This window comes from Caretta caretta, chromosome 13 (genome assembly GCF_965140235.1).
Source record: "Caretta caretta isolate rCarCar2 chromosome 13, rCarCar1.hap1, whole genome shotgun sequence".
Classification (NCBI taxonomy): domain Eukaryota; kingdom Metazoa; phylum Chordata; order Testudines; family Cheloniidae; genus Caretta; species Caretta caretta.
Genome location: NC_134218.1, coordinates 6,874,436 through 6,882,088, shown reverse-complemented (window position 1 = coordinate 6,882,088; position 7,653 = coordinate 6,874,436). Strand labels below are relative to the sequence as shown.

The window sequence follows — 7,653 nt, the reverse complement described above, 5'->3', positions numbered from 1 at the left end:
ACACTAACTTACTGTATGACCGTGGGCTATATGACCCTTAACTTCTCTGAACTTTAGTTTCCCTTTATGTAAAATGAGGATAGTGATATTTACCTATGTAATGAACAGCTAGTCAGTCAGTGGCATAGGTGGGATTAGTATGCAGGACTTCTTTGCTCCTAGACCAGGGATTAATCCGTTAGGCCATCTGGCAGCTGCTGTTAGCTTCCAAATTCACATGATTCCCCTCCCCTCCACTAAAGGTGGCTTTTTACTTTCCCACAAATATCTACATTCCGACAAATAGTTTGCTTACAAATTTCTCAAACATGTATCAAAGCCCCTGGGCACTACACTTTATTTTATTAGGAAAACTTTCACAGTGACTCATATCTGGAAGTGTTGCTTTATCAGGATGATTCTTCCAAGAGAGGTGTCATTCATGTGACCAAAGAAGCCCAGGCCCTCTGACAGGGAAAGAGCAGCAAAGTCAGATCAGTCTAGAACCAGCTCCGTTCCTCAGTATTTATAAAGTATTGAATAATTATCCAGGTCCAGTCACTTTCTTCTGAAATAGCAGGTATTCATTGCTGGAATTAAGACTAAGGCCTTGATCCACCAGATTCCAGTTAAGTCACACTAGTGTTACCCTGCAGTAATGCAGGGGTGAATCAACCCTTCCCATACTGGGATCCACCATCCCATCTAGCCGGGATCTACCACCCTTTCCTTTGGCAACACAGGAAGGACATGATGGTCGTGACCCCCTGACATCTATTTGCAGCCCAGAGGCTGTAAATCACTAGTTTAATCTGTTCGGTAAGATGCAGCCTACGTGCCTATGATTGCACGGCTTTAACAGTTTTATTCCTCCCTCCAATAGCCATGACTATGGAATCGGATATAAAGGATCTGAACAGATGGGTGTGCCACAGATGTATTCTATATCAGTTTATTCCTATGCCAGGTATTTAAGTGACTCTCAGTATTTTTAAATCAATTCACCATATCCCTCTCTTTCTCCTCCCCCTTACAAATGTTGTTTCATATCTCCTCCTTCCCCCTCCCTGTTTCCCTTCCTTGGACTTCCGTCATGACAAAAAGTAGCAGCCCTAAGCTAGTGTTTCCTTTGTCTTTGCTCTTTAAAGGCTTCAATTGCTGCTCAAATGAGGTAACAGGCCTCATAACACGAGAAGTACGTTTTCAAAACCTAATGTCCTCTGTCCCAGATGTCATCCCTGCCAGAGGCTCATTAACACTTCGCAACAGCAAAGCCATGCCCACAAAGGGAAGGGATCTAAAGAAGATACACAAACAAAGGAGGTGAATGTTAAAAGCAGCTAATGAGAAGAAAACTCCACCTTCCGATCGCAGCACTTCATTGCCAAGAACTAAGAACCTGGGGATTAAAGAGACAATTTAGGAAGACTTGATGCAGAGAATGGAAATCTCCTGAAAGGTATTAAAGAACACAGAAGATCAGCACATACATTTGAAAAAAAAAAAAAGGACAACTTTACAGGGACTAAAAGAAATGTTATTCAGAAATAAACCAGGGGCATATATCTGATTTCTCATAAGGGAAATTTAAATTAAAAAAAGAAATTAAGAGAGCACAGAGAGGGGATGTGCATGTACTTTTTTTCTTTTAAGGGGTGGCAGGGGCAGGAGAACATAATTCAAAAGGAACTATTGCAAGAACAAATCTGTTTCTTTATAAACCTGCTTATTTTTTTTAAAAAGTCCTTTTGGTGGTATGACAAGAAAATAAGTGTTCATGAGACACCAAGAAATGAAATCTCCATTTTACTGTCTCAGACCATTTATGTGATCTAATTTTTGAAAAAAACATTTTCCATTTTTATTTTTTTTCTACTTTATGTTGCCCTTAGAGAGATTCTGGGTTACCAGCCAGTGAAGGCATAGAATCATAGGACCTGAAGAGACCTCGAGAGGTCATCTAGTCCAGTCGCCTGCACTCATGGCAGGACGAAGTATTAAGCATGACGTCTCCTCCTTAGACCTTCTCACCTGAGCATATCACAGCACTTTACAAGTTGGATAAATATTATTATCATCCCCATTTTGCAGATCAGGAAACTGTGGCACTGGGCCAGATTTTCCAATACAGGTTTAAAACTTGGGGGTATTTGGTTATAATAAATACACTGGATGTTTTGTTTCATCATGTGATTTTATAATGTAATCCTGGAGGATTATCCTGGAGGGAGATAGACTAGATGACCTCTTGAGGTCCCCTCCAGCCCTACATTTCTAGGATTTCTAGAAAGGATGCCACAGATGGGGAAATGAAACACACATGGCTCTTCCTGAAAATTAAGCTGTTGCTTAAAAATAAAACAAACCAAGGCCTCTGTACCAGGTGACATAGAATGGATTCGCATTCTCTCCTGGGCTTTGATTTACATAAGAAATACAGATCAGTGCACAAAGTTCACAAATCTTATGTCGGGCCAGATTATGGCCTGTCCTGTGCACCTACCCCCCTACTTCCTTGCACCAGCTACCAGCCTTGCAACGATGGTATGGAGTTTCCACAGAGCTGCTGTTCCCTCTCCTGAGCGAGTGGGTGGAGTCCAGGCTCCACTCTCCAGTGTGCTGGCACACTGGGTGAGAGACACACCATGCCAGGCAGGGAGCTGCTACAGGGTCCATGTCCCCCAGACCGCCCTCTGCCTCGGGTAAACTGGCAGGCAGATTGCGACTTTCCAAGTCACTCGTCATCCTCATTGAACTTTTAAAGAAGAGACTTTAAAATCTGTGCTTACAACATAGGGGACATGATGGACCTGTATTGCACCTGGTGTTGTCACAACTGTGCAAAGTGCAAGCCACTACCACATCTTAAGGGTAGCATTTTACAGCCAGTTGGTTAATGACAGCACAAAGGTTTTTGTTTTTTTTTTTAAAAGTGGAGCACTAGTCCTGGAGTCTTTAGCAGACGGGGGATGTTTCTTCCAGTCAATGCGTTAGGGGCTCAGTAGAACTGCCAGATGAAGGCTACATCGACACTACGAGCTAAGGATGGGATTCCTCTGTGAGTGTGCGTACACGCACGCTAGCTGTCATGAAGCTAGTGAGAGTACAAATCACAGCGTTGCTGTGGCTGCATGAGTAGGAGCGGTGAAGGCACGGCTAACCCATGTGAACTACATACCCCCGGGTTTCAGACTAAGCCATGCCTCCACCGCTGCTTCTACCTCTGCTGCTGTGGCTACAGTGTTCTGTACAGTCGCACTAGCTTGACGAGAGCCGGTGTGAGTGTGCGTGTGCAAACAGGGGAATCACGCCTCTAGCTCGGCCTGTAAACCTAGCTGAAGTATAAATGTTCTTGGGCTGAGTTATGTTTGTAGTGGGTAGAACTATTGCATAAGGATCTTGATTGTCCTCTAACTTAACTGGCTTTGCAGCAGCAGAACGCCTTTGTTTTTAATGGTGCTAGTCCTGATTTACACCAATGTGAGAGGAGAATCAGGCCCAGAGACAATTTACTGTATTTATTTAACCTGTTTTAACTCAAATATTCCCTCTTATTAAACAAGAACAAAGTTTTCAACAAACCTAAAAAAATCTGATTTTTTCACCTTTTCCCCCACCAAACCTCATCCAGCTATGTGGGTCTTGCTAAAGAAATGAGGCATTACTGGAGTGAAAAATGCACCAATTTTCACTCAAAAATTTCCAAGGAAAATTGAAAGAAAACATGAATATTTTGCAATTTCCTATTTTCATATTTAAATTTCAAAATATTTCTTGGGTGATGGCCATGCAACACTTGGCATTTCTCATGCTTTTGATTTGCAAATGACCTGCACCCAAACATTTCTGGGTTGTAAAATGGCTCAGAATGAAATGATGCATTTTTGGATCATCCTTTTCCACAACTCTGCCAATTACCCAGTTCTCTCATAGGAGAAAAAAATTAAGACATTCATTTGAAATCCAACCCAGGTTGAAAATGTAACATTGATGACAGATGTACAATTACAGATCAAGATGCTGAGTGGAGTTTATAGCTTATATAGCTCTCAAGCATTATATCTGCTGTGATACAGCATGGCCAGAGGGCAGCAGGAGAGTGTTAGAAGGAGCCTTATTCCCTGTAGAGGGAAGAAAGTTTGCTATAAATTAATTAAAGCACCTGAAGCCAGTTACATGATTAAAAAAAAACCCAGCTTCAATCAGACAGACAAGAGGAGGAGTTGAAGCAGAGTAGATTGGCATTGGAGCAGAGAGCAGTTTGGAGAGAAGCAGAGGAGAGTTTGGAGAAGTGCTGTGGTGGGCTAAGAAGACCAAGACCCTAGGTAAAGGGACACCTGGTTTGTGCAGAGGGAGGGCAGGAAGCCCCACAAGCTGAAGGGCAGGAGAGGGAAGTAGCCCAGGGGAAGGAACCGTTAGTTCTAGTGGTTTACTGCTATCCCTAGGGCCCCTGGGCTGGGACCCGGAGTAGAGGGTGGGCCCGGGTCCCTCCCTCTCCACTCCCCTCCTCTAGGACACTAGTGGGGCAGTTAATACCCCAGTTCAGGGGCAATAAATGGTGCCCTGAACCCCCACCCAAGAAGAGAAAGTGCAAGACCCATCATAGTAGTGCCGACAATTTGCCACACTACATAGAGGCATAACTCATGAAACAAAGCTCCCCTCCATGGCCATTCTTTCATCCTGACTCACTCAGGTACTGAACAATTCCCCTGTATCTTCCAAGGAGGCATGTTTCATGGAAGAAGGTAGAAAATGTAAGTGAAAAGAGAGGTGCTAGTCATGGGTTACATGTGGTTTGCTTTGATGTAGAGAAGTCAGCCCAATAGCTGTACTGTCCATTCCTGTTATTTGCGATTCCTTGTTAAAATGTTTAATATTCTGGGGATTTACACAGATGTGATACATAATACTATCAGGATCCCAATGAAGCATGAATTTGTGACCATGGAATAGTAAGTGTCAAGGACAACGTTTCAAGTTTTTATTAAAGGTGACAAGTGCCTTATTATTCTTTTTCATTATTTGTATCATGGTAGCATCCAAAGGCCTTAGTCATAGATGACGGCTTCATTGTGGTATTTTTTTAAGATGTAACAAAGTTCCCTTGATTTGTGGCATCAGGGTGAGCATAGACTGAATTGCTGGAACAAGGCATAAAAGGTAAGGGCCCAGATCATCCCATCCCATCAAAAGAGAGGTCTCTGAGGGAGGAAATCTCATTGTTCCATTAGAACAGCAAAACCAGATATGAGCATAGAGCTGGTCCTCTAACTCTGCTGTTCCCTATGGATCCCTGGAAGGCCGGGACCACCTCTGTGGACGCTTTGTGCCTCTACACTGCCTTTAGCCCCTGGCATACCTCAACAGCTCCATTGGAGAAGCACTATTGGCCTGGACCTTGTGGGAGCTCCACAGAGAAGATAATACTGCCCCAGTCTGTGATTTCAATGGAACCAGGAGGAGGACAATTTGGATCCTGACAAGCCTTACCCAGCCTCCGCTATCTCACTCATAGACCCCTTTGTGTATTGATTTAAGGGGGCATAATCTATTTTATTCAATCTATTTAAAATAATGTATAACATTTTGATGTAGAAGTGCATTACGAGGAAATCATTCCGGGGTTCAGCTCTTTAACAATCTCCCACTGTCTGAACCAACTAGACAAACAGAACCAGGTGGTATTCTAGTCCTATTCCATCCCATAATTCAATGGAAGTTCCTTTGGGTAAAGCTTTGTCTCCCCTTTTTTGAGTGGTGTGATTACCTGCTGCAGTAAAATGGGTCTGAATGCGCCTTTATTTGTTTAATTTAGCACTTTTGCTTTCAGGTATCACCAGCCTTTGCTGCTGCCATTTCCTAAATTCTTGTGGTTTTTAGATACCAACTACTGTGGCCAACAACATGCCCCTAATGAATACTCTGAGTTGGTCTCTTTTTTTTTTTTTTTTAGGTTAACCTCTTCATAGTGAGACCAGTTCAGAATTTGATTCAATTCAGTGGTTCCTCCATTGTTTAGCCTTCATTGCTTATGGGATGGCCATCAAGACTGAAGAGTACGATAGGGATAATTTTAAAAAAGAGGAAGGAAGATGCACCCGACAGCATTTCAGTCACTGTGTGTTTGCAATGTAGTCAAGGAACTGAACAAACTGAGGATATTAACAGGCTCTGCAGGTGCAGGAAAATAACAGACTCTTCGAACACAGGAGAACAAAGAGAGACAGCAAGCAAAACTTCCCACTGCCCGATTTGCTAGCAAAACTGTTAAACAACTGACAGTAGGTTTTTTGGAAGCAGGACAGGAAAGCCAAGTCTATGGAAGGTGTGTGGAAACAGTAGCTACAGATGCCTCAGAGAAAAAGAATCCAGGATGTTGCCAGGAGGTAAAATTCTACTTTCTGTATATTTTGTAGCTTCTTCTGGAAGCAAAATAAAATGTAGATGGTAATGCTAGCCCTACTTCAGGGGCGTTTCATGGAGCCCGTATAACTTGTCTTTGTCTGTTTGACGTTGCCACGAGAGCTGAAACTTCCAAGTCAGAAACTTCGAGTTATCTAGTGCTATGCACTGTACAAGGCAACTTGAGAACAAAGCACCTTTTACAAAACATTGCCCATCACTTAGTCAAGGTGAATCCCAAATAGCACTGCCAAAAGCCTTTCCCCTTCATCGTGTGTTTTTGGTCTTCAGTTGTCTTATTTCAAGTGGGTGTGTGTGGGCATTCGGGGTGGGGGTGGAATCTCTCATGTCATCACCAAGGCTTCTTATAAAAAATGTAAATAAATTACAGGGAACAAGTGGATATGGCTGTGAATGTAATGCAGTAATAAGAATGCTGAGCTAATCAATTTCAGACATTACATTCCCAAAACACTCCAGAAGCCTCACAGCTTCCATATGGCTCATCAGACACATGCAATAACATGACCATTCAGAATGGTCAGTCCTACATAAAGACAAGAAGAAGAAAAAAATCTCACAACTGGAATAACTTAAGAGCCTAAGCAAAAGACACAGTAGTAGTGAGTCCTATTTCCAAGTCAACCCTCTCCCTGATTCACAGCAACAGAAGTTCACAGCAAAACATCAAACCTTTGGAGAGATTTTTCATACATTGCTCATTAAGTTCATGGACTAGTGTAGAAGCAATCAGTCCCTCCAGTGAAGCATGGCTAGCTAGATGAACCATTTAAAGACCTGGCAAGCAGTCCATCTGAGTACTAGGAAACAAAGATGTCATGCTGGCCTGAGCTCACTGGGTAGACTTTGAATATCCATGTTGCTAATCAATATGTGAACCTTCTGAAGTATTATTTAGCACAACAGAAGATATTATTAGAAGGAAAAGAGCTAGACCCCTCCAGAACACCACTGCAATGCCCTTCATTTTTTAACATTAACCTTCCAAAACTAATTTGCACAAATGAACACAGCACAATCCTATAAGCAAAGATACTACAATGAATAGTGAGAATATTAAAAACTGGAGGCCTCCTTCTCTACAGGAGTATGCGTTGTGTCACTGATTCCAGTGGGAGCAGGATTGGGCCAATGCTCAAATTGTTTTGGGCCACCACTGGAATTCCTTTGGGTCACAACATTGTGAGGTCTCCAGGTGGCAGAAAATATTAGCTAGCCCTACTCTTATAACCACATCTTTGTTCCTTC

The 7,653-nt window shown here is 42.6% G+C and overlaps 1 long non-coding RNA gene across 1 annotated transcript; it reads left to right on the top strand.

Annotated features, from left to right (window-relative positions):
• The first annotated feature begins 1,034 nt into the window (after positions 1–1,034).
• LOC142068722 (uncharacterized) lies at positions 1,035–6,464 on the top strand. Its single transcript, XR_012664625.1, has 2 exons — positions 1,035–1,438; positions 5,936–6,464. It is a non-coding gene; the product is annotated as an uncharacterized LOC142068722 (long non-coding RNA).
• Positions 6,465–7,653: the final 1,189 nt, after the last annotated feature.